Raw genomic sequence first — 13320 nt, forward strand, 5'->3', positions numbered from 1 at the left:
ATTACAAGATGCATTGCTTAACGACAGGGATATGCTCTGAGAAATGCATTGTTAGGCAATTTTTTTGTACAAACATCAGAGTGTATTTACACAAACCTAGATGGTATGACCTCCTGCACATCTGATATAGCGCTAGGCTATATGGTATGCCTATTGCTGCTAGGCTACAAACCTATATAGTATGTTGCTCTACTGAATACTACAGGCAACTGTAACAGAATGGCACTTGTGTATCTATGTTTAGATACACAGATATAACAAAGTTCATGCAATGCACTGGGACCTACAATGTCAACTAGGTGATAGGAATTTTCCTGTTCCATTATGATCTTTGGGACTACTGTCATACACGCAGTCCGTCATTGACCAAAATACCGTTGTGACACATAACTGTATTTCCTTCTGCTTCTTATTTTACTATTGTTTTTATAGTTTCTTATACCGGAAATTGAGATTACAGAGACTTTCCTCCTTTTATAATGTATGTATTTACTGTTACACATCTTCCCTTTGTGCATTGCTTTAACTAAATTTGACTTAATTTGTTATGTTGCATTTTCATTCAAAATATGTTCTAATTTCTCTTGAAACATTTTCTTTGACTCATATTATTTTGAATCATGAGCTTTAATTTTCAAATATTTGAAGGTTTTGTTTTTTTCTTTTGTTATTTATTTCTAGTATAATTCCACTATGGTCAGAGAACATACTTTGTATGATTTCAATTATGTTTGTTAATGTGTGACTATGAGTCAGAATATCATCTATCTCGATGAATATTCCATGTGTCCCCAAAATAATGTGTATTTTGCTATCTTTGGATAGAATTCTATAAAAATCAAGTAGATAAAATTGGTTGATGGCATTGTTTTGTTCTTCTATATCTTTGCTGACTCTGTTAACTAGTTCTTTCTATTACTGAGAAAGAAATGTTGACTGTCCAACTATATTTGCTGATATGTCTATTTTTTCTTTCAATGCTGTAGGTTTTTGCTTTGTGTGTTTTGAAGATCTGTTGCTTAGCTCATATAAATTGATAATTCTTATGTCTTCTTGGTAAATTAAGCCTTTTTATTATGTAATGTCCGTCTTTATTCCTGGTAATCTTTGCTCTGAGTCTGCTTTGTGATATTAACATATTCACTCCAGTTTTTGTTTGATTAGTGTTTGTGTGGTGATATGGTTTGGCTGTGTCCTCACCCAAATCTCATCTTGAATTCCCACATGTTGTAGGAGGGACCCAGTAGGAAGTAATTGAATCATGGGGGCAGGTCTTTCTCTTGCTGTTCTAGTGTTGGTGAATAAGTCTCACAAGATCTGATGGTTTTATAAGGGTAAGTTTCTTCATACAAGCTCTCTCTTTGCCTGCTGCCATCCACATAAGATGTGACTTGCTCCTCCTTGCCTTCTGCCATGATAGTGAGGCCTCCCCACCCATGTGCGACTGTAAGTCTATTAGACCTCTTTCTTTTGTAAATTGCCTAGTCTTGGGCTTGTCTTTATTAACAGTGTGAAAAGGGACTAATATATGTGGTATATTATTTTTCATCATTTTACTTTTAACCTATCTGTGTAACTATATTTTAAGTGGCTCTCTTTGCAGCATATAAGTAATTTTTAAAATCACTCCAACCATCTCTGTCTTTTAATTGGTGTGTCCAGTCCTTTTATGTTTAAATTAATTATTGATGGGTTTAGATTTAGGACTGTCATTTTATTTTCTGGTTTTCTACTTATTCCCCTTATTTTATATTACTCTGTTTCCTGTTTTAAGTCTTCTTTTGGATAAAAGCATTTAAGATAAGAAGACTAACTTATTACATTTGCTTTGGTCTGAATATTTGTTTCCCCTCAAAGTTCATATATTAAAATCCTAACCCCCAAGGTGATGGTTTTAAGAGGTAGGCTCTTTGGGACTTGATTAGATCACAAGGGTAGAGCCCTTATGAATGAGATTAGTGTACTCTTATTTAAAAAAAGGCTTAAGGGAGGTTGTTTCTCACTTCCATCATGTGAGGATACACTAAGAAGGTGCCATCTATGAGCCAGGAAACAAGCTCTTAGCAGACACTAAATCTGCTTTCCCTTGATCTTGGACTTCCCAGCCTTGAGAACTCTGAGAGATAAATTTCTGTTGTTTATAACTTACCCCGGTTTATAGTATTTCTTTAGAGAAGCCCAAATGAACTACGACAACTTTTCATTGAAATGTTGCTCTTTCTTTTCTTCTCCCTTAATTCCTGGAGTTTCAAGTGTTTTGTTTCAGAAACAATTTCCCTTCTATCTAAAAACCTTCCTTTAGAAATTCTTTTAAAGCATGACTGATAGATACAAGTTCTTTCAGTTTTCTTTCATCTGAGGTCATTTTTAATTTTATATCTAAATGAAATATCCTATCTAAATGAAATATCCTTCAGTAGTGAGACCTTCACTACTGAAGGATATTTCATTTAGATATAAAATTCTGGATTAAACATAATAAAACATTTTCTTAATTAGGAATTGACAGTTTTTTCTTTCAGCATTTCTTCTTGTCTGCCATGATTTCTGATGAGAAGTATTGAAGTTTTCTAAATCATTCTTCCCCTATAGTTAATGTGTCACTTTTCTTTGGCTGCTTTAAGCACTTTTTCTTCATCTTCAGTTTTCAGCAGTTTCATTATGATATGTCTGTGCATAGATTTCTTTGAGTTTATCCTATTTGGGATTTGCTTCACTTCTTGTATACGTTTTCTAAAAAATAAAGTTTGGAAGATTTCTGTCATTATTTCTTTATTTTTTTCATCATTACCCTATCTTTCTGAAACTCCAGTGGCATGGTTAGATCTTCAGGTATCATCCTATTGGTCCTTGAGATTTTGTTCTTTTGTAAGTTGTTTTCTTTGTCTTGTTTGGGTTAAATGATTTTTTTCTCCTGATCCATCTTCAAGTTCACTGACTCTTTGCTCCGTTATCTCCATCCTGCTGTTGAACTCAGTGAGATTTTGATTGGAGGATAGAAGAAGGTGTTTATTGTATTTTCCCATCCTAAAATTTCAGTTTGGTTCTTTATATCTTCAATTTCTTTACTAAAACTTTTTGTTTAACCTTTGTTGCAAGAGTGTTCACAATTGCTTCTGGAAACATTTGTATGATAGCTACTTTAAAGTCTTTGTCAGCTAATTCCAACATCTATGTCATCTCAGCTTTGCTGTCTGTTGATTGTCTTTTCTCATGTGAATCGAAATGTTTGTGCTTCTTTCTATGCTGAGTCATTTTCGACATTTTGTGAATTACTTCAAGAGACTTTGGAGTCTTGTTAAAATTCTATGCAGATTGTTAATATTTTGTTTCAGTAGGTTTGGGCCACAAGTTTTTGTTTGTTTGTTTGTTTGTTTTTTTGAGATGGAGTTTCACTCTTGTTGCCCAGGCTAGAGTGCAGTGGCATGATCTCGGTTCACTGCAACCTCTGCCTCCTGGGTTCAAGTGATTCTCCTGCCTCAGCCTCCCAAGTAGCTGGGATTACAGGTGTACACCACCATGCCAGGCTCATTTTGTATTTTTAGCAGAGATGGGGTTTCACCATGTTTGTGAGGCTAATCTTGAACTCCTGACCTCAAGTGATCCACCCTCCTCAGCCTCCCACAAGTTCTAACCCACCCTCTATAGTCTGTGGTTCCAGTGTTAGTTCAGTATTCAAAACCTTTGTTGTGCTGTTTGCTCTCTCCTGGGTATGCACTCCACAGTGTTCAGTCTGGGACCTAGATTATCTGTTAGTTCAGTGCTCATAAATCTTTGATGTGCTGTTTGGGGTCAGATCTATGCATATGCAGGTTACATGAAAGTTCTATCATTCCTAAAGGACTTTCTTGGGTCTCTTTTCTGAGCTCCTTTCTCTCCACAGTCTTCCCAGTACTTTGGCTTCCTGTGGCTTCATTTTTTGGGGGACTGTCTCATGAAATTACTCTTGTCAAACTCTGTAATGCATTTCTATGATGGAGCACACATTCTCGCTCTACTGGAGCAAGGACTGAAAGATATAAAAAGCAATGGCATTTGCCCCATCCTTTTGAAAATGCAGCTACACCTGATGGAATCAAAGGTGCTCCTCCCTGAGAGCTTTGGTTTTTGAGGTTTTCTGTAACTTCCATCTCCATGGTTTTCCATGACTGGGATTAAGGTAGATTCTTCCTGAGAGGATTTCTTTTCATTTCTGGAAGTTGTCTGAGTGCATTAACAATTTAAGGTCACTTAAAGTTAAATTCTTGAATTTGTTCATATCACATAAGTAATATGAATTCTAACTTCAAATTGATATAAGATTAGACTTGTACTTATAATACTTTAGGGTGTTAAAGAAAAAACTTATTCTGACACTTGTTAAAATTATAAGGAAGACTTTATCAGAGCTATTGTAATCAATGTCCTGAATATTGTAATAGGTGGTTGAAATTGGGTTCAACTCTGAATACAGCAAAAGCAACAAGGTATCTATAGCCAATGAGCAGAGTGAGGGGGTCATGAATGGAGAATTGCTAAGAGGAGACAGCAAAGGTAGGGAATTCTGGCTAAACAGTCTTAGCAGGATTATTACTGATAACAGGTCAGGGTGACCAGGTATCAAGAGTGAAGGATTCTCTCTAAATTGACTTGGCAGGACTAAAAACTGGACTCATGGAACAGGGAAAAAAGGAATGAAGAATTCTTGCTAAAACTGGATTCAAAGAACAAGAATCAAAGACAGGGTCCTAGGATGAGGCCTGGTTCAAAAGAGGATTCACAGGAGCATGTCTAAAGTTTGGTCAAAAAGAGGGTTTAGGGACTCGTTTTTAAGTCTTTCTTCTGTTTCAGTGCCTAGATTCAAGATAATCAATATATTTTGAAATTGAGAGAAGAAGGGTTTGTTAGTTTTATCTCCTTTCAGATTTCTCAACTTGCTGAAATAGAAGCTTTGTTTCCAGTCTCCAAGCCCTGAAGGCCATAAAAAGGAAAGTTCAATTTTTTCTTTATTTAAAAGCCACCTGCATTTATCAGCTTTCAAAGTTTCAGCCTTCAAATGGATTTTCGCTTGGGTATTTTTTACTTCTGCAAGTTCAACTCCACATTTAGGATTTTAAATTTTAATTTATCTGGCATTTGAGTTGTTATCATTGAAAGAGTCTATCTGAGAAACTAACTCACCACATAGTTGGAAACAGAATTTTCTATGTATGTTTCAATAGTGAATTCTTTTTATATTTCCAGAATAATTGCTTAGTTGGTAATATTTGGGTTCTAATTTTTCTTTCTTCTAAATGGTAAAAAACATTTTGACTTTTTATCACAAAGGACAAACATAAATTAATTTTGTTTGTCCTAGCCACAACCAAGGAAAACAATTTTGGCAAAATTTCTTTCTTTTTTACTGCACAAAACAATTTACAGATTTGATGCTATTTCTATCAAACTACCAATGATATTCTTCACAAAACTAAAGAAAATTATTTTGAAATTCATACGGAACAAAAAAGAGCCTGAATAGCAAAAGAAATCCTAAGCAAAAGGACAAAGTTGGGGGCATCATGCTACATGATTTCAAACTGTACTACAGGGCTGGAGTCACCAAAACAGCATGGTACTGGTACAAAAACAGACACATAGACCAATGGAACAGAATAGAGAGCCCAGAAATAAGGCTGTACACCGACAACCATATGATCTTCAACAAAGCTGACAAAAAAAAAAAAAAACCCAATAGGGAAAGGACTCCCAATTCTATAAATGATGTTGGGATGACTGGCCACTCATATGCAGAAGAATGAAATTGAACCCCTTCCTTATACTATATATAAAAATCAATTCAAGATGGATTAAAGACTTAAATGTAAAACTCAAAACTATAAAAACTCTGGAAGACAACCTAGACAGTACCTTTCTGGAGACAGGAATGAGCAAACATTTCATGAGAAAGACACCAAAAGCAATCAACAAAAGCAAAAACTTGACAAATGGGATCAAATTAAACTTAAGAGTGTCTGCACAGCAAAAGAAACTATCAACAGAATAAACAGACCACCTACAGGATGGGAGAAAAATATTTGCAAACTATGCGTCTGACAAAGGTCTAATAGCCAACATCTATAAGGAACTTAGACAAATTTGCAAGAAAAAGACAAACAACCCCATTAAAAAGTGGGCAGAGACCATGAACAGATATTTTCCAAAAGGAAACATGCATGCAGCCAGAAAGGTTATTTTAAAAAAAGTCAACATCACTGATCATTAGAGAAATGCCAATCAAAACCACAATGCGATATTATCTCACATTAGTCAGAATAGCTATCATTGGTCAAAAAATAACAGATGCTGGCAAGGTTGTAGAGAAAAAGGAACACTTATACACTGTTAGTGGCAGTCTAACTTAGTTTAACCATTATGGAAAGCAGTTTGATGATTCATGAAAGAGCTAAAAACAGAAATACCATAAACTCCAAGTATAAACCCCAGGAAACCGCAGGAAACCCCAGAAAATAAACCCCAGGTATAAACCCCAGGAAATACGAATCTTTCTACCATAAAGACACACGCACACATATGTCCATCACAGCAGTATTCGCAATGGCAAAGACATGGAATCACCCTAAATGCCCATCATTGGCAGATTGGATAAAGAAAAGGTGGCATATACACCATGGAATACTATGCAGCCATAAAAAGAATGAGACCATGTTCTTTGCAGGAACAGGATGGAGCTGGAGGCCATTATTGTTAAGAAACTAATACAGGAACAGAAAACCAAATACCTCATGTTCTCACTTATAAGTGGGAGCTAAATGATGAGAACACAAGGACACAAAGAGGGGAGCAACAAACACTGGGACCTATTTGAGGGTAGAGGTAGGGAGGAGGGAGAGGATCAGAAAAAAATAATTATTGGGTATTGGGCTTAGTACTTGGGTGACGAAATAATCTGTACAACAAACCCCTGTGACACAAGTTTACCTATGTAACAAACCTGCACATGTACCCCTAAATCAAAAATAAAAGCTAATAAATAAATAAATTTCTCTCTTTTTTATTTTTCTTTTTTAATCCTAATATAGAAATGGTATTCTAGCATCTAACTTAAAATTCCATCATTTCACAAGTGCTAAAACCATACTACATCAGATACTACTCAAAGCCAATTATTGAATAAGAAAGTATTGACATTATTTACCATATTAATATACTTAAACCTAATTTTAGATGTCAAAAACAAAGTTTGAGAGAAGCTTATCTTATTGCATAGTAATTAATTTCATGAACAAGTATATCCAATGTTCCAATTAGTAGCTAGAGACAATATAGTTTGAGTTGTTGTTTCTCAAATTAAATTATAAGCTTATTTGTCAAATCGCAAAAGGTATAAAACATCATTTTATGTTTCTGAGCATCTGATATTTCTTAAAATATAAATTATTCATTTTTATAGCTCTGTAAAGCTGTAAAACTGTAAATAATAGTTGTAAGGCTATTTCAGCTGTAAAACTGTTATAAAATAGAAGGATATGTTTTTAAGGCTCTATTTTTTTAAAATCTCATTTGTAACCTGTTGTTAATCTTTATGATATAATCTTTCTGTTTTAAATTCCTCGGTTGTTCATAGAAAACTACTTTTTAATAATGCAGAAAAGACTAAAGAGTGAGTTACCTATAAAACTTATAGGAAATTCCAATCAGTTTAAACATTGTAATATATGCTTGTGAATAGTTTGCTAGAATTTTTCACAGATTGGCACTCAAACATAAAATTACTTTTCATTTATATTTTGTTTATAGTATCATTAAAAATTCTCCCAATTTTGGTAACTTGCAGGCAGTTAATCGTGGGAATGCTTGAAAGTGTAGAACTGTAAGATGTTCTTCTATAATACATGATTTGTACTGATTTGAATAGGTGTATGTAATAAATGAAAATGTAATCCTTACCATGTATAACATTTCTCAACTCATATCATAGATATGATATAAATTATTCAACTAAATATTATAATGAAATACAAATCTTATGTCTAAACATATATAACAACATATTAACATTTAACAATTAGTGACAGAAATGTTAAAAGAAGGTTGAAATGAGTAATCTTGGTTTGAAAAGGCTAATGAATTTAAGACTTCAGTCTTTTTTAATGATAAAATGACATATAATTCATCAATCAAGTTTATGTAGCAAAAATTTTATGCCATATAGTATAATTGAAGATTTTGAAATATGGTTATTGGAATATGGAATAACTAGTAAGGTTATTCTGATCTTATTAATGGCAATGATTTGATATACATCTTTGTCTTTTCTCTCTTTTCTTACTATATAATTATTATACCAGATAACTTATTTCTTAACTACTTTCAGCTAAATATGGAAATCTAGGAGTAAGCTGGTGAAGGAAAAGTACTCACAAACCCTAGGGATCTAATATTTTAAGTGCATATAATCAATAATGGTAGCAAAATCCTCAGGATTTAGGGATTTAGTAATTTCTGTCATTTTTTAACCTTACTATGTAAGGTGACTTTAAACTTATGAAGGGTTTCAGTTAAATGCAGTAGAGTTTAAGCTGATGAGTATTAAAATCATTCCTTTATTTAACTATAGCACTTCTTCCAAAACAAGGAACTGTATTAGTGCACTAAAGGACACCAAAGGGATATATTCTGTTTAATGACTGTGAGTTCATAAGGTTTGCAGGAAAAACAAACAAACAAAAAACACAAACTTCTGAAAGATGGGAGAAATTTTAGGATTTCTGTGATTAGCTTCCATGTCATTGCTTAATACTTTCTAATATTTTTCTTTGTCTAAAAAATTAAATTTCATCAGGTTTGTCAAAGATCAGATAGTTGTAGATATGTGGCATTATTTCTGAGAGCTCTGTTCTGTTCCATTGGTCTATATCTCTGTTTTGGTACCAGTACCATGCTGTTTTGGTTACTGTAGCCTTGTAGTATAGTTTGAAGTCAGGTAGCTTGATGCCTCCAGCTTTGTTCTTTTGGGTTAGGATTGACTTGGCAATGCAGGCTCTTTTTTGGTTCCATATGAACTTTAAAGTAGTTTTTTCCAGTTCTGTGAAGAAAGTCATTGGTAGCTTGATTGGGATGGCATTGAATCTATAAATTACCTTGGGCAGTATGGCCATTTTCACAATACTGATTCTTCCTACCCATGAGCATGGAATGTTCTTCCATTTGTTTGTGTTCCCTTTTATTTCATTGAGCAGTGGTTTGTAGTTCTCCTTGAAGAGGTCCTTCACATCCCTTGTAAGTTGGATTCCTACATATTTTATTCTCTTTGAAGCAATTGTGAATGGGAGTTCACTCATGATTTGGCTCTCTGTTTGTCTGTTATTGGTGTATAAAAATGCTTGTGATTTTTGCACACTGATTTTATATCCTGAGACTTTGCTGAAGTTGCTTATCAGCTTAAGGAGATTTTTGGCTGAGATGGTAGGGTTTTCTAGCTATACAATCATGTCATCTGCAAAGAGGGACAATTTGACTTCCTCTTTTCCTAATTGAATACCCTTTATTTCTTTCTCCTGTCTGATTGCCCTGGCCAGAACTTCCAACACTATGTTGAATAGGAGTGGTGAGAGAGGGCATCCCTGTCTTGTGCCAGTTTTCAAAAGGAATGCTTCCAGTTTTTGCCCATTCAGTATGATATTGGCTGTGGGTTTGTCATAAATAGCTCTTATTATTTTGAGATACGTCCCATCAATACCTAATTTATTGAGGGTTTTTAGCATGAAGGGCTGTTGAATTTTGTCAAAGGCCTTTTCTGCATCTATTGAGATAATCATGTGGTTTTTGTCTTTGCTCTGTTTATATGCTGGATTACGTTTATTGATTTGCGTATGTTGAACCAGCCTTGCATCCCAGGGATGAAGCCCACTTGATCATGGTGGATAAGCTTTTTGATGTGCTGCTGGATTTGGTTTGCCAGTATTTTTTTGAGGATTTTTGCATCGATGTTCATCAGGGATATTAGTCTAAAATTCTCTTTTTTTTGTTGTGTCTCTGGCAGGCTTTGGTGTCAAGATGATGCTGGCCTGATACCAAATGAATTAGGGAGGATTCCCTCTTTTTCTATTGATCGGAATAGTTTCAGAAGGAATGGTACTAGTTCCTCCTTATACCTCTGGTAGATTCGGCTGTGAATCTGTCTGGTCCTGGACTTTTTCAGGTTGGTAAGCTATTAATTATTGCCTCAATTTCAGAACCTGTTATTGGTCTATTAAGAGATTCAACTTCTTCCTGGTTTAGTCTTGGGAGGGTGTATATGTCAAGGAATTTACCCATTTCTTCTAGATTTTCTAGTTTATTTGCGTAGAGGTGTTTATAGTATTCTCTGATGGTAGTTTGTATTTCTGTGGGATTGGTGGTGCTATCCCCTTTATCATTTTTTATTGTGTCCATTTGATTCTTCTCTCTTTTCTTCTTTACTAGTCTTGCTAGCCATCAGAGAAATGCAAATCAAAACCACAATGAGATATCATCTCACACCAGTTAGAATGGCAATCATTAAAAAGTCAGGAAACAACAGGTGCTGGAGAGGATGTGGAGAAATAGGAACACTTTTACACTGTTGGTGGGACTGTAAACTAGTTCAACCATTGTGGAAGTCAGTGTGGCGATTCCTCAGAGATCTAGAACTACAAATACCATTTGACCCAGCCATCCCATTACTGGGTATATACCCAAAGGAATATAAATCATGCTGCTATAAAGACACATGCACACGTATGTTTATGACGGCACTACCCAAAATAGCAAAGATTTGGAACCAGCCCAAATGTCCAACAATGATAGACTGGATTAAGAAAATGTGGCACATATACACCATGGAATACTATGCAGCCATAAAAAATGATGAGTTCATGTCCTTTGTAGGGACACAGATGAAGCTGGAAACCATCATTCTCAGCAAACTATCACAAAGACAAAAAACCAAATACCACATGTTCTCACTCATAGGTGGGAATTGAACAATGAGAACACTTGGATATAGGAAGGGGAACATCACACACCGGGGCCTGTTGTGGGGTGGGGGGAGGGGGAGAGACAGCATTAGGAGATATACCTAATGTAAATGACAAGTTAATGGGTGCAGCACACCCACATGGCACATGTATACATATGTAGCAAACCTGCAAGTTGTGCACATGTACCCTAGAACTTAAAGTATAATAAAAAATATATATATAAGAAAATTAAATTTCATCTATTCGGATAATATGTCTATGATGATCTATTTAAATTTTATGATAAAAATCAGAAAGTAGAGTTCATATCTTACTTCTAATTTAAATTCAAGTTTTATAGAGCATACATCTATAAAGCAAGACGTATATTTGCTTTGAGAGGTACAGAGTATTATACCAGATGTTTGAAAGATTTTTTTATTGCAGAAAAAGTGTTATTCACTTACAGTATGTTTCTCCATTTTCAATTATTTGCTCTCTGAAAAATGTCTTGTGAGCCAGTTAAGGCAAAAATTGAACCCAGACTTCTGTTTAATAGGTTTTTAATCTTTTGATTTTTTCAGACAATAAAATAAGAAAATCATTTTTGTAATCTCTGTAGTCTTTCCCTTGTCATGGTGAAACATTTCAGTTAGTAAATTAATACAGTCTGCCTATCTCAGGACATGTTTTCCAAATATTATTTGAATCAGCTGCATATGTATAAACAGTTGTTCTTGTCTGAAATCAAGTGTTTCTGTCTACCTAATATGAGAAGAAACATTTAAGTAAATGTGTATTTCTTTCATAGGATATATTGTATGTATACTTCAGAGAGATTTTTAACTGAAAGCTCAGAGAATTACTATATTTTAGCTGTACAAACCTTAAAATCAGTAAAACAAAAATATGACATCTCAAATTCATCTTCTAGTTTATTATAAGTAATTATTATAAGTAATTAACATTTAAATTCTCATTTACTCTTTTGCTGTGCTTCAGTTCCCACTTAAGTTATTATATATATTATGAAGTGCTGCCCGAACCACCAAATAACTTTTTTCTCTTTAAACTTGGCTTCGTTTCCCTTCATTGAAAATTTAGTGCTATCAACAAAAGATTGTAAATTACCCCTTCATTCCCAGATGGTAATTTGTTGTATCTTTTCATAATCCAAACCCTTCCAAAGATTCAGATGTGGATATTTATCAATTTCCTTCCAACGGGAACTGTTTTCAATATGACTAAGCTTTCACATCCCAAGAGTTAGTTTGCTGTTCAGCCTTATTTTAGTTTACTTTATGTAAAAAGATCTCTTTTCCTCCTCCTGTAACTATTGTCACCTCAGCAAATTCATCCTCACAGAAGCAATAACAGAACTAACTGTCTTTTATCTGCACTTTCAGGAGGTTCCTGTGTCGTAAGACAGCTCTCCAGGCCAATTAAGAAAACAGCTTCAGTTTCTATCATATCTCTTCTGGAGCAGTATTTTCTCCTACATGGTTCCTTCTGAATTCTTTAGAAATTGCCTTCCAAGTGTCTTCACTCAACTTACATTTCTTTTCTGCTTTCTGGAATTTAATTGCTAACACTGAATTGTAAGAGATGCAAAGGATGGGGAGAGCATAAAGTGAATCCAAGATGAGTTTTGAAATCTATTTCAAAACAGATTCCCTGCCTAGCAGATATTCCTAAATTGTGTACTGCAACATCAGCCTGCTGCATTTATCCCAAAGATTCACACTGTTGACTTATCCTCGCCATAACTCTGATATTTTCTTCATTTCAATGAAAAGAGTTGAGGATTCTTTTCAATTCCCCTTCCCCAGGTCTCCTTTTCTGTTATTCCAGAGATTTTACTTCCAAATCAGTGTCATCCTTATCAGTTCCCTTTTTACTCTCTGCTCTTGGTGCACAAACCTTGTTGATTATAAAAGGCGTTAGTTGGGTTTACCTGATCTAAGTTTATAAACCAAGTGTGAATCCTAGCATTCTGATAAACTGTTTGACCCTGAACAAACTGGCCTGGGTTGTAGAATGGAACACATCAGGACAGTTTATTCATGCTTGTCTTTCATCTCCAGATACTATCAAAAATGAAATATGATTTTCCATTTGAGCAGAGTTTGAAATCACTTTCACTACTTACTTTCCCTACCTCTTTCTGGTAAAGACTTTCTGATGACAGGAATTTAAGAATTTATTCTCATATGTTATGCTCTCTTTTCTAGCACTATAATCCTCAGCTTGGATATTCCCACTGAACCCCTGCAAAATAATATGGTCTAAGCAAGAACATCCACAACTGTATCTACCTCTATGTATGTTGCAAAAGGCCCTTTGGCATATGAGTGTTCTT

At 34.7% G+C, this 13320-nt stretch overlaps 1 long non-coding RNA gene across 2 annotated transcripts in view; it reads left to right on the top strand.

Annotated features, from left to right (window-relative positions):
- Positions 1-1310: 1310 nt before the first annotated feature.
- LOC129033900 (uncharacterized) overlaps positions 1311-13320 on the top strand; it is a 122488-nt gene continuing 110478 nt past the window's right edge. For both annotated transcript variants that reach the window (XR_008501703.2, XR_010125780.1), the window contains exon 1: positions 1311-1446. This is a non-coding gene — a long non-coding RNA (uncharacterized LOC129033900). The remainder of the gene's footprint in view (positions 1447-13320) is intronic.

Source organism: Pongo pygmaeus, chromosome 2, assembly GCF_028885625.2.
Source record: "Pongo pygmaeus isolate AG05252 chromosome 2, NHGRI_mPonPyg2-v2.0_pri, whole genome shotgun sequence".
NCBI classification, from domain to species: Eukaryota; Metazoa; Chordata; class Mammalia; order Primates; family Hominidae; genus Pongo; species Pongo pygmaeus.